Source organism: Canis aureus, chromosome 34 (genome assembly GCF_053574225.1).
Source record: "Canis aureus isolate CA01 chromosome 34, VMU_Caureus_v.1.0, whole genome shotgun sequence".
Classification (NCBI taxonomy): domain Eukaryota; kingdom Metazoa; phylum Chordata; class Mammalia; order Carnivora; family Canidae; genus Canis; species Canis aureus.
This window is the reverse complement of record NC_135644.1, coordinates 20,769,868-20,790,723: the sequence shown is the minus strand read 5'-3', so window position 1 is coordinate 20,790,723 and position 20,856 is coordinate 20,769,868. Positions and strand designations below refer to the sequence as shown.

General features: G+C 37.6%; 1 long non-coding RNA gene across 4 annotated transcripts in view; it reads left to right on the top strand.

The window, feature by feature from the left end:
• Positions 1–20,856, top strand: part of LOC144304952 (uncharacterized) — a 78,107-nt gene that overhangs the window by 41,503 nt on the left and 15,748 nt on the right. For 3 of the 4 annotated variants that reach the window (XR_013371957.1, XR_013371954.1, XR_013371955.1), the window contains 2 exons: positions 1,437–1,584; positions 20,111–20,282. This is a non-coding gene — a long non-coding RNA (uncharacterized LOC144304952). The remainder of the gene's footprint in view (positions 1–1,436; positions 1,585–20,110; positions 20,283–20,856) is intronic. The other variant, XR_013371956.1, reaches the window with a different exon arrangement.

Genomic DNA, 20,856 nt, shown 5'->3' with positions numbered 1-20,856 from the left:
CTGTATAGTTTTCTGTTACCTGAGTTTCCTATGAATTAGTTTTAATCTTCTTTAAGTTTGGTATAGACATAAATGCAATCCACAGCATACTGAATTGAGCTCCCATTGATTCAGTTAGGAACCAGCATCCCTCAGCTTTTCCTGAGTTTGTGTTTATTGACTCAGGGGTCTGTAGAAACAAGGCCACCTGCATGTGGTTCTCCTAGGCCTCCTCATTTTCCTCCTGAGCTGCTGCCTCTGATGCTGCTGATATAGCCACTCTGCCCATCCCAGACTTACAGGAGGAAATGTTGCATTCACTACCTTTTCAGTCCAGACTGAGACACAGTTCTTCTTCTAATTACTTATTGCACAACTGAGATCAGGATGCATCTTTAAAAACAGTGAAAGAGTAGGGAATGATGCAATGGAAGGAAAACACACAGAATATTTACAACTATTCTAGGCCCAGGCCACTGGCTTCCAGTTTTATTTTCTTGGCAGCCCCATGACCTGGGCAGTTCACCCACCCACCCCCACCAGAATTTCCACAGCTCTCCATGGCTGAAAGTCCACATTGACCGCCCACCCTAGAGAAAGACTAATATTTGTTTCCTTACCCCATTGTAAGGCTTCCTTCCCCTAGGCTTCGTTTCTTCTTTTCCCAAGATTGATAATGGCAATATTAATTTCTTTTAAGGGACACCCAGGTCTCACTCATGGTAGCCTCTGTCCCTGACTTGTTTTATCACTCAAAGTTGGTTTGATTTGACTTATTCTGATATCTGCAGACACTTTGTTATATGAATACATATATTCATATAACAAAACCTGATTATAGTCTGAGTATAGTATACAGATTGCATTTGGGATATGGGACATCATAATTGGTTTCCGATAGCTGATGAATTTTCTCAATGACACCTAACATTGTCATTGTTAATTTTGTCAATTGCTGGTGACACTGAGATAGTGTCACTAGTTATCACAAATAACAATTTAAATTTTAAAATGTGATGGTAAAGTCTCAATTTCAAGTGGCTCAAAGATCTAGGAAGTGAGTATAGATAAAATTTTAAGACATTTTGTGGAGAAGGAAATAAATAGGTGTCAGGCCTGGGGTTGGAACTTGAGGGAGTGTTAGGGATCAGGTTTATATGAAATAAAGAAATATGAAGAAGGAAGAGGAGGGCAGAAAGGAGGAGATGTGAAATGAAAAGGAGAAAGGAGAGGAGGAGAAAGAGAAGGAAAGAAGATGCAAGAAATAAAAAGAGAAAGACCTTTCTAGTAAAAAAATATGATTAATTCCACTGGTTAGTTTATGATTTTATACTATTTATGATCACTTATTATCAACTTCAAACTGAGATATTATAAATAACACGTTCTGATTTTAAACTACTGTAGTAGAAAGTTGTAAAACATATTATTATTTTGCATCTTTTGAAAAATGAAAGACTCCAAATTGTGCTCCATGGGGCTGAGGCAAGAAGTTGTCAAGCTATTTGGCCTTGGAATTCAGTCATCGAGAGAGCTGCCAACTGAGCTCCGCCTTCAACAGGAGAGTGAGTTTGCTTCACTCTTCTCTGACCTCCAGCACAGAAGGTAAGTTGTCCGTAGACTTTGTAAAATTAAGATTGTTCTTCCCTTTAAGGGCAAGACCCCATTTGCTATTTGATCTCTTCCTGGAATCCTAAGGTGATAAAATAGCCACTAACAAGGAAACAAGTAATGAAGAGAAAACAATGATTAATTAATGATGATTTTTATAGATGAATTCATAATGATTGTTGGTTGGTATACAGACTTTCTTGGTTGACTAAGATCAATGTGATAAATTCTTTACATTCTCTCAAGTTCTAGAATATTTTGTATTTTGGCAGGTAAGTTTTTTCAACTTGAGTGATTCTTGAACATTTAGTTTATATTTTTTGAGGTCTTTGGAATATATCAAGTACCATGATCAATACAATTGATTTGTAAGATTAAACTGAAGTCATGTGAGCAACATCCTGGTATTATATGTGATGTACAGTGTTCATGGATAAAAAAAGAAAGCTCAGCTCTCTGTTCATGTACAGAGAGGTTCTCTTCTTTGAAGAGAAATTATTTGGGAATTAAGGTGGAATATGAAGTTGGAAGCGTCCTTTGTGTTTTCTTGTTCCATGCAAGCAGAAAGCCCCTGGAATACAAAGCCTCTGTAGTAACTGCCACCGCCTCTTGCTAGTCTTTCATTTAGCAGAAGAGGAGGTCAAATGATTCTTGAAGAATAGATCCTCATTCCTCTCCTTCCCACCTCTTTCAAGCTCTGGTATCATAGAATTAATGTTAAATTGATAACTATGCCATCTTAAGTAGCTCAGATCTAACAAGCTGAAATTTAGTTGGTTAAATGTAAATACTACTTCCCTCTGTCACCCGCCCCAAATATGATTAGGAAATGCACAGTAAATGTAGAAATGGTATATTAATAATAATTAGTATAAATGTTTTTATTTTTGATACTTCTTTTTTTTTCTACAGTAAGCAGCCATATTTTAATTTTTTTAAAAAAGAGTTTGTTTTTAAAGTAATCTCTACACCCAGTGAAGGGCTTGAACTCCCAATCCTGACATTAAAGGTCTCATGCTCTACTGACTGAGCCAGCCAGGCACTACAGCAGCCATATCTTTATAAGAAAGGTTTAAACATCATTTAAAATTATTTTGAGGGGGGCAGCCTGGGTGGCTCAGCAGTTTAGCGCTACCTTTGGTCCAGGGCTTGATCCTGGAGACCCAGGATCAAGTCCCACGTGTGGCTCCCTGCATGGGCCTGCTTCTCCCTCTGCCTGTGTCTCTGCCTCTTTATCTCTCTCTATGTCTCTCAAGAATAAATAGATAAAATCTTTTTTAAAAATTATTTTGAGGTATACCTTAGTGGTTTAGTTGGTTAAGCAGCTGCCTTTGGCTCAGGTCATGATTCCAGGGTCCTGGGATCGAGCCCTGTATCAGGCTCCCTGATGGATGGGAAACCTGCTTCTCCCTCTCCACTGCTTGTGCTTTCTCATGCTCTCTTTCTCTCACTCACTCAAATAAATAAATAAAATCTTAAAAATAAAATAAAATAATTTTGAAAGCTCATAGTAAAATATTTTCCCCAAATTTCCTGCCTGCAAAAGTTTATGTAATTCTGTGAATAGTGGGATCTGATCTTTGCCATCTTTGGTTCTACAGAAGCCACCCTCGATCTTTCAAAGAGAGGGAATTAATACAGGGACTTCATCATCCAGATGATGGAAAACAGAAAAACTAAACAAGGGGTGGTGGTTAAAGTAACCCAGAGAAGCTCTAATCATTCTTAGTCCAAAAGGACAACAGATGAAGATGTGGTTACCAGAAGCTAATACAATGACTAGCAGTGATTGCTAGGGACAAAGGCTAGGGGCTTGTTTTTAGTAGGAGCTAGAGCCACAGAGGAGACATGGGCACTGTTATTCCTTAGGACACAAGAACAATGTCCTCATTTCTCCTTGTAAGGAAAGCTGTTAGGATAATGAAATCTTACTTGTGTCTTTCAAAGTTTTCTTCAGTGTTTTGATCCTGCAAACAGGAAATAGCCATGAGCTAAACTGAATTTTGTTCAATAATGATAGTCTGCAAGGTCCGAGTCAGTAAATGAAAGACTGGTTCATAAGATATCAGATATTTATCGATGTGTAAGCAAGGTTGTCTTTTTATCCTTTTTTTACATTATAATATAAAATAATAATTTTGTGCAAATTTTGCAAGACTTTTACTTATGCCCTCCCACTTGTCACTCTGTAGTATAGAGAATAGAAAGTTAATAACAGCTGTATTTTTTATACTTTCCATGTGCAAAACTCTGTTCTAAGAGCTTTATATGTATTAATGCTCTTAATTCTCAAAGCAATCTTCTTATGAGGTAAGTAGTATGATTAACCCTTTTATGGAAGAGGAAGTTGAAGTACAGAGAGGTTTGCTAAGGGCACAGTATCATATATAGATGACATGGTCATGTTTCAGGGTATGAGAAATGGCCTTTGCGATCAGCTATGGTATGTGATTACTGCCACAGAAAAAAGGTCCTCAGATAAATGGACACTGATTTGGAACACTAAAATGGAACACTGATTTCTTGTAGACGTTGCCCACATGCCAGCACCTTCAACCAAGCCACCATCCTCTCTTACCTATACCACTACGGTGGACTCTGGACTTATCTTGTCCCTCCCGTCCTTAACCTCTTCAGTCCTTATTCTGCAGGGCAACCAGAAGAACCTTTTAAAAGCACAATTCCTCTTCTCAAAGCCTTCCACTGGTTGTCCATTGTTAGTTGTTAGCAACATTACTTAAAAATACTGTATGATGGTTTCATTGGGCAGGCATCACCCAGGGAGTTGGAAGGGCCGTTGCTTTCCTGCTGTGACCGGGCAACCATTTACCTACCTATCTTCACCTGAAAGGACATTGTTTTTACTTTTCTTATACTCAGGCCATGAGCAAGCTCTGTAAATGAGTCAGGAAATCCTGAAAGTATCCTCACCGTCTACCTATGAGTAGGGCATTGATCCCTGGGCAGCAGTTTCAGAAAGTCTGCAGACTTGAATGTTCGACTCGACTCATCCCTAGAGACCCCCTGAGGGCTTGTGAGTCTGCTGAAGCTTCTGGCAAAGTGACAGCCATTTTGTTACGTCTCTCAATGGTGCTATTTGTTTTGGCCTTTCCTGGGTAAATTTGGTGTACAGCCAGGGCAATAAAGGGCACTCTTCAGACTAGAGTTGGAAAAGGCAGCTAGGATGAATCTCTAAGTAGCAGAGAGGGATGTAGGGCAAAGGAAACTGGACACAGATATGAGCTAAAATTCACAACTTACGCACTTATATTTGACCAAACAGCAAAAGCCAAAAGAATGCTACAATGGGCCTTCACAGGCTGGGAGAAATGCTTAGTCCCTGGGGTGCTCTACATTTCATCCCTGTGGCAATGAACCATGCCAGGATTTCAACCTAAGTGCTGCTCCTTTTTTTTTTTTTTTTAAAATTCATTTATTTATTTATGATAGTCACACACAGAGAGAGAGAGAGAGAGGCAGAGACACAGGCAGAGGGAGAAGCAGGCTCCATGCACCGGGAGCCCGACGTGGGATTCGATCCCGGGTCTCCAGGATCGCGCCCTGGGCCAAAGGCAGGCGCCAAACCGCTGCGCCACCCAGGGATCCCCTTAAGTGCTGCTCTTAACTGGCAAAATATCTTAGGTGTTTCATATGTATGATTAATGAAAAAGAGACAGTCAGTATGATAAGCTTGACACCATCTTTGGCCTGTCTAGTTGCATTCATATTTCTGAGAAGAAAGAAGAATAACTGGTATTTAAATAAAAGGAATATTTAACTGGATGATAAACAAAGGGCATGACAAAATATCTTTGGCAAAAATTATCTTTGGCAAGCTCCCATAGACTAGTTGCAGCTGTTCAAAGTTACTAGAATAACTCAGAAAAAGTTTTTGTTTTTCATTGCTTCATGAAGTTGGCAAAGACGAGCTATGCATGATGACTGCAACTAGAATAATGTTATTGCTAGTTGTCATATTTTAATCTAAAGAAGTAGCCATAACTCTTCCCAAGATTTTCCTGCTTATGACATATGAAGTCCTATGGGTTCTATAAAAGAACTTTGAAATCTCTCTCATTGCTTCAGACTTTATGCAGCCAAAATGATTACTGAGGACATTTCAGCCTGCATTTTTTAAAATTCAGAGGTTATTCACACTGACTTCTCATGCTGTGACTTCATGCAAGGCATCATTAATCACATGTATTATTAATATGTTAACTCTCCCTTCAAATACTTCATTGATGTACATATGTACCTAAGTATATTTTTAAATCTGAAATTAATGAAAACTACCTTTTGGGTGAAGAAAAAACACATTTGTTTTATTGCACCTTGCATTGTAAGACGTCACAATCTAGTACCTCATAAATATTTTCCCCTCTTAAATCATTGCCTGGAAAATAAGTTTGTCTCACTTTTTCCATAAAGCTAAAGTTGTAGAGGTTAAACTTTGTAAATGTTACAAAAGAGTTTCCTCCATGAATAACCACAAGCTCAGGCAACTGGAAAGGTCTTCAAGAAATGACACAATTCTGCATGAAGCCAGATATGTCTACTACATACTGACAGTTATTCTATTATTCAGATGCGCTGAGATAGATTATCTAGACCTTCTTGCTATGGTAGCCTGTCTCATAGTAAATCATCCTTTTTCATTGTTTGTTCTATGAAACTTAATGTGATGCTGAATTTTTTTTAAGATTTTATTTATTTATTCATGATAGACATAGGGGGAGAGAGAGGCAGAGACACAGGCAGAGGGAGAAGCAGGCTCCATGCAGGGAACCTGATGTGGGACTTGATCCCGGGACTCCAGGATCGCACCCTGGGCCAAAGGCAGGTGCTAAACCACTGAGCCACCCAGGATCCCCGATGCTGAATTTTTCGAAGTTATTTTTCTTTCTTTTTTTTTTTTTTTTCGAAGTTATTTTTCATTCCAGTTAGTTAACCTACAGGGTTATATTAGTTTTAAGGTACATAATATCTTATATTTCAGGCGTAAAATATATAGTTTTGGTTCCATATACCATCTAGTGCTCATCACAAGTGCACTCCTCAATTCCCATCACTTACTTAACCCATCCCCCACCCACCTCCCCTCTGGTAACCATTAGATTGAGAATCTGTTTCTTGCTTCGTCTCCCTCTCTCTCATTTTTTTGCCTTTGTTTCTTAAATTCCACATATGAGTGAAATTATATAGTATTTGTCTTACTGAGACTGACTTATTTTGCTTAGCATTATATTCTCTAGCTGCATCCGTGTTGTTGCAAATGGCAAAATTCCATTCTTTTTTATGGCTGAATAGTATTCCATAGTATAACTACATATACTACACACACACACACACAGAGTGTGAAGACCACACCCTGAGCCCAAGGCAGGCGCTGAACCGCTGAGCCCCGAGGCATCCCTCAACACCATTTTTTGAAGAGATGGTCTTTTTCCTATTGCATATTCTTTACTGCTATGTTGAAGATTAATTGACCATATAATCGTGAGTTTATTTCTGGATTTTCTGTTCTGTTCCATTGATCTATATGCCCATTTTTGTGTCAGTACCATACTTTTTCTGTTATTAGAGCTTTGTAATAAAGCTTGAAGTCTGGAATTGTGATTCCTCCAGCTTTGCTTTTCTTTTTTAAGATTGCTTTGGCTATTCAGGCTCTTTGGTAGTTCCATATAAATTTTATTATTGTTTATTCAATTTCTGTGAAAAAATGCTGTTGGTATTTTTATAGAGATTGCATTCAATGTGCAGGTTGCTTTGGGTAGTATAGACATGTTCTTCCAATCCATGAGCATTGAATGTGTCTCCTTTCCTTTGTGTCATCTTTAATTTCTTTTATTAGTGTTTTATAGTTTTCAGAGTAGAGTAGAAATCTTGAACCTCTTTGGTTAGGTTTATTCTAATGTATCTTATTATTTTGGGTGCAGTTGTAAATGGGATTGTTTTCTTAATTTCTCTGTCAGCTGCTTCATTATTGGTCTATACAAATGCAATAGATTTCTTCACATTGATTTTGTTTCCTGCAATTTTACTGAGTTTATCAGTTCCAGTGTTTTTTTCTTGGTGGAGTCTTTAGGGTTTCTATGTGTAGTATCATGTCATCTGCAAATAGTGAAAGTTTTACTTCTTCCTTACATATTTGGATGCTTTTTATTTCTTTTTGTTGTCTGACTACTATGGCTAGGATTTCTGTTACTTTGTTGAGTAAAAGTGGTTGGAGTGAATATCCTTGTTTTGTTCTTGACCTTAGGGGAAAAGCCCTCAGGTTTTTTTCTTATTTTTTTATTTTTATTTTTTTATTTGTTTATGATAGTCACAGAGAGAGAGAGAGAGAGAGGCAGAGACACAGACAGAGGGAGAAGCAGGCCCCATGCACTGGGAGCCCGATGTGGGATTCGATCCCAGGTCTCCAGGATCACGCCCTGTGCCAAAGGCAGGCGCCAAACCGCTGCGCCACCCAGGGATCCCGGTTTTTTTCTTATTAAGGATGATGTTAGCTGTGGGTTTTTCATAGACGGCCTCTAATACATTGAGGTATGTTCCCTCTAAACCTGTTTTGTTGAGGGATTTTATCATGATGGATGTTGTACTTTGTCAAATGCTTTCTCTGCATCTATTGAATCATATGGTTCTATACTTTCTCCTATTGATGTGATGTATCACACTGATTGATATGCAAATTTTGAACCACGTTTGCAACCCAGGAATAAATCCCACTTGATTGTGGTGAATGATTTTTTTTTTTAATGTTGAATTTGGTTTCCTGGTATTTTGTTGAGATTTTGGCATCTATGTTCATCAGGGATGACTGTAGTTCTCTTTCCTTGTAGTGTCTTTGGCTTTAGTATCTGGGTAATGCTGGCCTCATAGAATGAATTTGGAAACTTTCCTTCCTTTTCTGTTTTTTTTTTTTTTTTTTTTTTTGAATAGTTTAAGAGGAATAGGTATTAACTCTTCTTTAAATGTTTGATAGAATTTACCTGTGAAGTCATCTGGTCCTGGACTTCTGTTTGTTGGGATTTTTTTTTTTTAAATTTTTATTTATTTATGATAGTCACACACACAGAGAGAGAGAGAGAGGCAGAGGGAGAAGCAGGCTCCATGCACCGGGAGCCTGACGTGGGATTCGATCCTGGGTCTCCAGGATCGCGCCCTGGGCCAAAGGCAGGCGCCAAACCGCTGCGCCACCCAGGGATCCCTGTTTGTTGGGATTTACTGACTCCATTTCTTTGCTGGTTATCAGTCTATTCAAATTTTCTATTTCTTCCTGTTTCAGTTTTGGTAGTTTACATGTTTCTAGGGATTTACTCATTTCTTTTAGGTTGTCCAATTTGTTGACATATAGTTTTTCATAATATTCTCTTATGATTGTATTTCTGAGGTGTTGGTGGTTATTTCTCCTCTCTTATAAGTGATTTCATTTGAGTCCTTTCTCTTTTTTTCTTGATAAGGTTGGCTGGAAGTTTATCAAGTGTATTGATTTTTTTCCAAAGGACCAGCTCCTGGTTTCATTGATCTGTTCTATTGTGTTGTTTATTTGTTTAGTTTATATATTATTTATTTCTACTCTAATCTTTATTGTTTCCTTCCTTCTGCTAGTTTTAGGCTTTGTTTGCTGTTTTTTTCTGTCTTAGGTGCAAGGTTTGGTTACTTATTTGAGATTTTTCTTGCTTCTTGAGATAGGTCTGTATTACTATAAACTTCCCTCTTAGAACGGCTTTTACTGTGCTGCCCAATTTTTGTTGCTAAGAATTGAACTCAGGCTTGCTATGGCTTTACTCTTGGAAGACAGAACAGCTGGCCAAAAACAAAAAAACAAAAAACAAAAAAAAACACTGAGTGATTACTGAGTGAAAAAAAAGTTTTTAAAAGATTTTATTCATTTATTCATGAGAGACATACAGAGAAAGGCAGATAAACAGGCAGAGGGAGAATCAGACTTCCCACAGGGAGCCTAATGTGGGACCTGATCCCAGGACCCCGGGATCATGACCTGGCCAAAGGCAGACACTCAACCACTGAGCCACACAGGTGCCCCTACTGAGTGAAAATCGAAGAGAAGCTAATCTTTGGTGATATTTTGCTATTATAGATGTTTTAGTGCTTTTCAAGTGTTGATATAAAAATGTCATTTATTTAATTTATTTGAAAAAAATTGAAGAGAAAAATAATTGTGGAACTTCTCCTGCAAATGACTGAAATTCTTACATCAAACTAAGCCATTTTTTATCTAGTGTTGATATGGGAACACAATTATTTTCCAGTGAAAGTATTCAGTTCCTTAAATTAGCTCCATACGTCTCTACATTGTTTCCAGTGGATTAAGGCAAGTTCACATTTGAAGTATGAGGGTCCTGAAATTGAAGTCAAATGTGCTCAACAGTCAATAAAGCACTTTCTAACTGTTTTCCTTAGAATTGTGATATTAAAAGCAGTGACTAAACATGTGAAATGATAGCAAGACAATGACGATAAATGTAAACCTCAAACACAAATTATTACCACATTAATGTTTGCATTTAGGGGATACAAATCTGAAATTCTTGTATTTCTTTTTTTTTTTTTTAAGATTTTATTCATCCATTCATGAGAGACAGAGAGAGAGGCAGAGACATAGGTAGAGGAAGAAGCAGGCTCCTTATAGGGAGTTCAGTGTGGGACTTAATCACAGAACCCCGGGATCACATCCTGAGCCAAAGACAAATACTCAACTGCTGAGCCACCCAGGCATCCAATTCTTGTATTTCTATTTAATGTTCAATATGCTTGTGTGAGTAGATGCTCCTTTTTTTTTTTTTTAAATTTTTATTTATTTATGATAGTCACAGAGAGAGAGAGGCAGAGACATAGGCAGAGGGAGAGGGAGAAGCAGGCTCCATGCACCGGGAGCCCGACGTGGGATTCGATCCCGGGTCTCCAGGATCGCGCCCTGGGCCAAAGGCAGGCGCTAAACCGCTGCGCCACCCAGGGTTCCCTGATGCTCCATTTTTAATTAGGGGTTTTTACATGTGAATATGAATTTTGAATTTCTATATGTAATATAAGCACCAAAAAGCTTGCCTTACCTGGTGTTACTCATTGTGAAATATCTTGCCCAATCAGTTAATGAACACAAACCTAAATATAAGCTATTTTTAATCATAAAACATCATTTATTTAGCAAATATGAACTATGTCTCAGTATCAGGCCATCTACTAGGTGAAGGAAATATAGCTAATGATTTCCAATATAAACAACCATCCTCTAAAATGTTTGTTATGGGTTAGAATAGATGTACTAGGAAATCAATAAAACTTATGTAAGCTTACGTACTTTAAGAAATTTTGCTATTTTCTTTAGATACATTGTCTGTATTATATTTAATATTTATCATTATAAAAATAGAATATTCTTATGACTGTCAAAAATATAGACAAGTTAAAAAAAGAAAGACACTCCAACATATATATAATATTTTGGTGTATTTCCTTCCAGATTTTTAAATACATATTTTTAAAAATGTTTATAATATATTACAATCAAAACTGAGAAAAATTGGAAAACATAAAATTAAAAGGTGAATTTATTCACCATAAAAATGTATCATTAATATGACTTTGATGTATTTGAAAATATGTTTATAACATGAAAAAACTTTAAGGATATGTAATAGGAAAAACTTTAAGGATATTTAAGTGCAAATGTTCAAAATATAAAGTTTTATATACCCATTTATATTTAAAAGTTGTATCATAATCTTGGAAACATGTTATTTTGACTTATAAACCAAAACCAAATGTTTGCAATGGCCTTTGGAACTGACCATATTTCTGCAACATATAAAATGTATAAAAGAAAACAATCCCAAGTATTTGGGAGCAAAGATACAGGTCAAGAGATTGTATTCAGGGGTACTTGGATGGCTCATTCAGTTAAGTGTCTGCCTTCATCTCAGGTCATGATCCCAGTTCTAGGATTGAGCCCCACATTGGGCTCCCTGCTTAGTGAGGAGTCTGTTCCTCCCTCTCCCTCGACATGCCACTCCCCTGCTTGTTCTCTCTCTCTCTCTCTCTCTCTCTCTCTTAAATAAATAAATAAAACCTTTTAAAAACTAAAGATTGTATTAAGGCTACAATTTAGATAAATTAAATCTTTCCTTTTTCCTGCAATTTAAACACACACACATATCTCTAAGTTTTTATTCTTAGAAAATAAAAACTGGGCACAGTTTTTTTTTTAATCTATCACCTCAGAAAATATACAATATAAAAAATTACCAGGGGTAATTTTATTTCTGAATTTTTTTACTAGAACTGAGGTACAAATTTTGTTTAATCTGGAATTAAAAGTTTTGGGGGGTGTCTGGGTAGATCAGTTGGTCAAACATCCAACTCCTGATTTTGGCTCAGGTTATGATCTCAGAGTCATGCGATCAAGCCCCATGTGGGCTCCATGCTCAGCAGAGCGTATATTTGAGGATTCTTTCTCTCCCTCTGCTCTCTCTCCCCATTCACGTGCACATGTGTGCACTCTCCCTCTCTCAAATAAAATAAATAGATCTTTTTAAAAAATGTTTTTAAGGCACGGTTCATTCAACCATGAACCATGGTGAATTCTCCAGCTGACCCTGAGATAAGGATTCATATATAGTATTTAATAATATATAAATTTAATACATTAAATATAATTAAATATAAACATATACAAATATTAAGGATTTATTGAGGAAGTGCTCCCAGGAGGAGCAGGTAAGAGAGTGGAGGAAGCAGGACTGAAAAGGGGGAAGGAAATGATCAAGAGAGAAATTTCAAGTTATTTTTCAGCCTCAGACTGATTCTACTGGGTTCCCTGGAGCATAAATTACCCCTGAGATGTCTCCCACTTTGAGGCAAAGTCTGGTCTGTCAAACTCCCACACAAGTCAGTACTTGGCTATAGGTTTTCCCAGGAATGTAGTGCCTTCAGGCACTTCCATTTTTCTGCTCAAAGAACAAGGGCAGAAGGCGGTCCACCAGTTCAGGGATCAGTCCTCTGAAGAAAGGATCCAAGGGGCTGTGTGATTCCCGGGGGTATTTGCTACACATGATTGTCACAAATCTTCATTTAAGTTGGGAAATGTGATTCTCTGTTTTGCTGGGCCAAAGTGTCTGTGATAGGGGTTCAACTACGAGGGAGAGTTTTATAAGTCCAAGGATATATTTAGAACTTGGACATTTTCATGGAAACTGTGATTGGAAGTTGGAGTAGAGAGTGGTGGTAGGGATCTCTTAGGTGTATGTGATAAGGAGCAGAAAGAAGAGGATCTTTGAAAGTGTGAAGCATAGGCAGGAGAGGAAAAAAGTAAAATAATTACAAGCTATGCAGATCATATTCATTAAGGGAGGATGTGTAGCTCAGATAAACCGTCATTGCCCAGACTCCAGGCGAAGGTTGGTCAGAAAATTCTCAGCTCATATCTGAAGTGGCCAGAACAGTTTCCATGTGAGTGCAGAGAACTTGACTTGGGCTCCAGGCTGGCAAGTAGCCTGGGTCTCTGGAGAACTAGGAAATCTGGAGAAGTAAAATTCAGAGGAGGCCTGGGGTGATGGTTTGCCTAGCAAGAAACGACAGTGACCCTGAGTCAAGGCCAAAGGCCGGGCCAGCTGCCTTCAAGGGGAATGCAAGTGAAGCCATCCAGGAACAGACTGTCTAAGGCTCTAAACCTGTGCCAAGTCAATTGAGGAATGTGAGACTGTGTACTTGCAAATTACCTCAACACTACATAATTTGTATTCTGAAATTTTCTCACACTTTAACAGAGATTCAGAGCCTTTTCAGATGTTTTGGTGTGTGTATGCTAATGAATCCTGAGGGTGCTGCATTGCTGGAGACAGCACAAGGTTGGATATTGCTGGGAAGAAAAGTGAGAAAAGGAAGACAGTGATCCCTTCTGTGTGGTCTTCAGCGGAGCTATCCTGCCTTGTGGTTACCTGGAAACTTATACAAAGCAAGTGTTAGAGGGAACCCATTGAGGGGAGACTTCTATTCATGCCTTAATTTTGAGTACACCATTTGGAAGCTGTATATCTTTTATTTTATTTATTTTGTGTGTGTGTGTGTGTGTGTGTGTGTTTTTGTATATCTTTTAGTTGATTAGCATACTGGCAAACTATTTACCAAAAAAAAAAAAAAAATTCACCGCAGATCATAATTGTAAGTCTTCAACATAGAGGATAGCTTGGTTAGTATGTATTCTAGAAAACTACTTTTTAACATTAAAAAAGAAATAACAGAGAGCTAAGAAAGGAGAGTATTTTATGACCATAATTTTTACTTCTACTTCATTTCTGCACCCAAGAACATAAGTGTCAATAGGTATCATTTGAGTTCCTGAGATCTATCTCCATTGTCTTATACTAGCATTCAAGTTGGGCACACATGTTGACTAAAGGGTATTTCTCTCACAAAAACCAGAAGATTATGAGCTCATACTTTTTTTTTTTTTTTTTTTTTTAATGCTCAGATGATAGTTCAAAAAGGTTCAGACTACTCAATTTCTTCTCTGTGCACCAGAGAGGATATTTATGATTAGATTCACTCCTCACAGGGAATACGCCAAGAAAGTTTTGTTCTTTTTAAGATCTTTTTATTGTGGAAAATTTCAAATACGTAGAAAAGGAGAGATTAGTATAATAAAAGCCCGTGTCACTGTCACTCAGTTATGCAAAAATTATCACCTTTGGACAATTTTGTTTCGTTTATACCTTCATCTACTTCCATTTTACCTGATGGACTGTTTTGAAAGCAAATCTCAGGTATCATTTCACCCATAAATAGTTCAGTAAAAAAATGAGGTATATTACATGTATCTTTAGTTTCCAATAAATAATAGGCTCTTTTCTCTTCTCTCTCCTCCCCTTCTACACTTTCCTTCTCTCTCTTTTCTCCCTGTGTTTCTTATTTTTACAATTTGTTGAAGAAACTGAGTTATTTGCTCTGTAGAATTTTCCATAGTCTGAGTTTTGCCAATTGCATTCCAATGATATCACTTAATAAGTTCTTCTGTCTTTTTCTTTCCTAAAAATTAGAAATACAGTTTTGATAATCCAGGTTAAATTATTTTATTTTATTTTATTTTATTGACTACTCGATAAATGTTTTTAATTTTTTTATTACAGCTACTAGTTGTGGCTTTCCATTGGTGATAAACAATATCAGGTTATTTCTTTTTGTGATATTACCACTATTTATGATCACTGCTTGCACTTACTCATTTACTAGAGATCACAAAATAGTGATATTTAATTCTATCATTCCATTTTCATTTATTATTTAGAATACTTTAATAAAGAGAAATTTTCTCCTCATTCTTTGGTTACCCAATGATACAGCTTGTAAAGGAAAGACTATAAAATGTTTGATTTCATCCTTGCTTATAGTTTTCAAGTAATACATTCTTTCCAGTTATCCAAAGATGATAAATGAATTGTTTTGTTTTTGTTTTTTTAACATATAGGATTTATTTTAAACCACTGCTATCATTATCCTGATTGATGCTCATGCTGTCTCATCTTTGACCAATGGAAAAAGCCACTTTTAATGAACGCTTTTAATCTCAAGGGGACAGACATGCATATGATATTACATATAAAAAAATTGGAACCCAAACTTAATAAAGGAAAACCTATCTCCCTGATGTCAAAACACTTCTTTATCACCAAATGTGTGGAGTACCTGCCCCCACCCCACCCCAACACACACACTGACCAATTTTCTGATGCCTGCTGGATGTGCTACAATTCAATTCAATTCTGACACTATTGGGATGCCTGAGTGGCTGAGCGGCTAAGCATCTGCCTTCTGTTCAGGGTGTGATCCTGGAGTCCCAGGATTGAGTCCCACATTGGGCTTCCTTCAGGAGGCCTGCTTCTTCTTCTACCTATGTCTCTGCCTCTCTGTCTCTGTGTCTCCCATGAATACAAAAATAAAATCCTAAAAAAAAAAAAAAAAAATTCTTACACTATCTACTGGGAGATAGCATCAGCTCCCACAATTTAAGAGCTCAGTCCCCATGTGACTGCCCCTACTTTAAATGCCAGTCACCAGTCCAGACCTCTCATATTGCTGCCTGACGTGCCCATAATCCCCTCCTCAGATTAGATAACTTGCTAGAACAGCTCACAGATCTCAGGAAAAATTTACTCACTATGACTGGTTTATAATTTTAAAAATTATTTCATACATTACTCATAAAGACATGATATCATTTCATCCAAAAAAGCAAAAAGCCACAATGAGAGAAAATAAGTAAATGTAATATAGTATATAGTAATTCACATTATCAATAAACATAAGACAAAACTCTTGTAGAAATCTAGTAAATAATGATTTTATTTTACAGAAGAAAAAAGTGAGGATCAAAAAGGTTAAATCACTTGCTTACATGAATAGGAACAAAGTTGAAATTTACTCTTCTAACTTTGGAATTCAGACCTCATGCTCTCTCATACCAATGACTGAGGAAATCTGGGTGTCTGTCAGCTAGATAGACTTTTTTGTGGCTCCCCTCATTGTCCAGAATTCGTGAATTTAGAATGAGGAATATTCTCCATTTCTGAATACCAGAGACCCTAACTAAATTTACATTACATTATATTATTCAGTTATTTTTTGCTTCAAAATAGAGCATACTTTTTCCATTAAGCTTATTTTTTTTTAAGATTTTATTTATTTATTCACGAGAGACACAGAGAGAGGCAGAGACACAGACAGAGGGAGAAGCAGGCTCCCTGCAGGGAGCCCGATGTGGGATTCGATCCTGGAGAATCTGGGATCATGCCCTGAGCCAAAGGCAGGCGCTCAACCACTGAGCCACCCAGGCGTCCCTCCATTAGGCTTTAAATGTTAGCAAAGTAATTACATGTTCATCTTGATTAAAGAAAAATATATTTTAAGCTGTCTTCGATTGAAGAACACATCTTACGATAATGAATATTTTGTTTAATCAACCTCTTAATCTAAAAGTAACATAAAAAGTATTTTTGGTGACTTTCATATATTTATCTATTAAGTTATCCTCTCTATGCATTCAAATACAAATGATATGTTCAAGCTTTAAATACTTAATGCAGTGTTAATCCTCTCTACTCCCTAGATGTGATCATAAATTCAAAGCACATTCCCATGTTAAAAACTTTCTGACTTATTCATTAGAGCTTTTTACAAACAAACTAGAAGTCAACAGGATGTCTTAAAAATTTTCATTTGTAACAGTGTTAAAAAAATTGCCATTTTGATCTAAAGAAAAGGTATGACTAGTTTGTTTCAATTTTAGACAATGCTGGGGAAAAAAAACCTGTCATTTTTGATTGCATGATTGTCCTGGAAAAAACACAATAAACAGAAATGGACTTCAGTGTTATAGCCACAGATCAATGATTTACAATCGTTTCCCCTCCCCAAATCCCCAGAAATATGTTATCACAATTCTATCAGTAACAAAGCACTAGTGTAGGCATAATAGACTCTCTAGGAGGTGGTTTTTTTTCTTTTTCTTTTTAAGATTTTATTTATTTATTCATGAGAGAATAAATAAGCTCCATGCAGGGAGCCTGTTGTGGGACTCGAACCCCAGAACCCCAGGATCACGCCCTGGGCCCAAGGCAGGCGCTCAACGGCTGAGCCACCCAGGCATCTCAGAGGTGGTTTTTTCTTCAGCCAATTTTCCTAGCTGGTTCTGAAAAGTCCTCCCCCCAGAAGACAAGTCCCTGTACTTTTCAAACTTGGAAATGAACAACCTTGGGCTGTTATGGTGCAGAGTTTTGTTCACTAAGTGTGAAGTAGAGTCTGAGATTCTGCATTTCTAAAGAGCTCCCAGGCAGTGCCAATGCTGGTTATCTACAAACCATTCTTTTCAGGGCAGGGCGGTATAACTACCTCCCGGTTCTTAATCACCAGTACATGCTGCACATCTGTGAACTTAACAATGGACATGATGCATTTGTCTTTATCTGGTTGTGATTGGGTTCTATTCTGCTTTTGTTGAATTTCCTCCAATCAAAGGGTGACAATTAAAGAATTTATAAATATATTTGCCATAATTCTTAAACAATTTGTTTAGTGTTTCTTGAAAATACCTTTCTCATATGTAGAGAATCAGGAATGATGACAAGAAGGAAGAGAATGAGAACTGGTTTTGCATGCTGGTGGGCAGTGGCAGCAATAATTTCTGCATGGACCTAATGATAGAATAATTGAAGTTGATGAAGGATTGCTCCAATGTCCTGTGAGCTCCTATCCTTCAGTGGGATCTGATCCCTAGAAATTTCACGCTGTGATGCTACTCCACATCTGCTTTATTGTCTCCAGGTTGCCCTCCCTTCCATTTCTTAACCTGCCTTCAAAATCAGCTCTTGGGCAGCCCCGGTGGTTCAGTGGTTTAGCACCGCCTTTGACCCAGGGTGTGATCCTGGGGACCGGGATGGAGTCCCACATTGGGCTCCCTGCATGGAGCCTGCTTTTCCCTCTGCCTGTGTCTCTGCCTGTCTGTGTCTCCCATGAATAAATAAATAAAATCTTAAAAGAAAATCAGCTCTTAAAAAAAAAAAATCAGCTCTTGTGGTTCAGTTCGTAGTTTTTTTGTACAATTATTTTGCACAAGGTGGTCTAAGCACTGAAAAGGAATGAAAAGATTGCTGTTCTTAACCTCTTTCATATTTATTTAGAAAAAAAGACATATGAAAATAAATAATGAAGCAGTTCCAGAATAGCTCTCTATTTTATTTCATCAGAAGACTCAAGACAGTAACTAGAAGGTCAGCATTGGGGGAGACCTTGGAGATCATCAAGTTCAGTTTTTATTCAGCAATAGATTGCTCCCACCACATTGTGGACAATTGTTTTTTCATCCTCTAAGTTCTAGGTACAAAAGGCTACGTTCCTGGGATGACTGGGTGGCTCAGTGGTTGAGCATCTGCCTTTGGCTCAGGGCGTGATCCTGCATCGGGCTCCCTGCATGGAGCCTGCTTCCCCTCCTTCTGCCTATGTCTCTGCCTCTCTCTCTGTGTCTCTAGTGAATAAATAAATAAAATCTTTATTTATTTATTTATTTTTTAAAATTTTTATTTATTTATGATAGTCACACAGAGAGAGAGAGAGGCAGAGACATAGGCAGAGGGAGAAGCAGGCTCCATGCACCGGGAGCCCGACGTGGGATTCGATCCCGGGTCTCCAGGATCGCACCCTGGGCCAAAGGCAGGCGCCAAACCGCTGCGCCACCCAGGGATCCCAAATAAAATCTTTAAAACAAAAACCAAAAACCAAAAGGCTAAGCCCCAAAGTAGCCCATGCCAACATTTTTAATTGTTAGGAAGTTCTTATTTATACTGGATTGTTCCTTCTATTAACCATCAGATATAAAACCATAGTCTTGCAGAAGAAGAAAAGCTCTGCTCTGCTGGAGAAAACTGGGAAGACCTTTGAGAGGAGCAGGCATTTGGGCACAATGTGAAGTTCTGCTTGGAATTTAGGGAGGTGGAAAGAAGTGGGGAGGGCAGCATTCTCATGAGCCACCCTTAGAGCCTAGGATTTAGAGCTACTCTTCCTAATTGTTAATCCAGATCCTCTAATTTATGCCCCACTGTTAAGGGATGTCTCTGTTCTAAATGCTGAAAAGCAATCAACAATATGTCAGATACCTTGGTATCATTCATTCCATAGAAGATATTTGAGAAAATGAGTAGAGAAGCTTTTCAGATTTTCCTTACTTATAAAGCAGAGGATTATCCACCCACTAATGCCGGGCCTGCTCTAATGTAATTCTGAAAGGCCAGATTTATCCAGAGTGAAAGGAAGTGGGCAGACACACAGCTGTTGTTTGGAGAATAGTACTGGTGTTGAAGTGAAAAATTACAATGGCTATGGACACAAAGTAGAGGCCTCAGGGGGAGCAGCTTTAAACAATGTGGGTTAGCTGTCTTGGGAAACCACAGTGGTCAACCTTCTGTTACCCCTTCGGATAGAACAGCTCCTAGTTAAAGCCAAGAGCCCACATTTTAATTTTATGCAAGGCAGATGTCTTCTGGGCTTCTCTTTTTATGGAGAGCAAAGTCACCACAATTGCAATTCAGAATATAAATCACAGAGTACATATATATGTAAGGAAATGGAAAAATGTGAATGTGTTGACAGTTTCCATCTGGATTCTTCTTAGGAAGAGAATGGCAGTTTCGTTGGAAAAATATAATCACCAGGTGTGGGATAAAGTAGGAAAGAGGTTTTCTAGAGGCCTGAAGATGCTGGAACCTCGGTGAGGAAGTCTGAGTTCTCTTAGTTGCTTGTTTATCTGGAGAAGGTAATGGAAAACAAGAAGAGTAAAGGAGGTGCTTAGATGGTGAAGCCTAAAGCTTAGTCAAAGGCCTTGCTCCAGGATGTGACCCTTCCTTGTAAACCACTCTAAATCTTCAAAAGATCCAACAATAAAAACTTTACTCAATGCATGTGAGTGGATTTTTACAGAAACTAATGAAAGCACTGTGTTTTGCATCTACAGTATCCTGAAATTTTACAGACAAAGAGCAAAAGAAACCTGGTTTATGGTGGCATAGAGAAGCATTAAAGAGTAAGCCTGAAGAATTTGCTGAAATGATGGAGTAAGCTCCTGACTACAGAATGGGGTTTAAGATCAAGTTTAACTAGATCACCTGGAGGCAAGGAGTTCTCAGGTACCTTTTAGGTTACACATAGAAAACCATTTATTCCAAGGAAATTTTCCAAACTGAAGCCAATATTTTTCGTTTCTTATTCTCTTGTTTACAATGTCTACTTTAGAAAGTCAGATTGTCTTCTAGAACAGGGAGTCCCTCCCACTGTGTTTATGTAGTCAAGCAACCCCTTCTATAAAACTGAAGTCTTTTCTAAGCTCTGTTTTTCTAAAAGTTTAAAGTCAATTTCCTTCCCTTGTCTCTTCTTATGGCTTTTTAAATAAATCTAAATTCTTTTTGAAATGCTAAGAGACACAGCACATAAAACCCAAGGTCATTTTACTCAACTTCCAGCTTATCTACATTTTGTACATGGAGGAACAGTAGTTAAAAGTTGTAACTTAGAAAATTCTTTTTAAGACTTTATAAGAATGCGAACTTGTCTAAGAAAAGTCAGAAGTCACCCAAAGACTGCTGTTCTGGGATACAATATTTTTTCTTTTTTCTTTTTTTTCTTTTTCTTTTTCTTTTTTTTTTTTTTGTGGGTGCTTTACTATTTTCTCTCTCAGAACATAAAGAATAAAGAACAATGTTG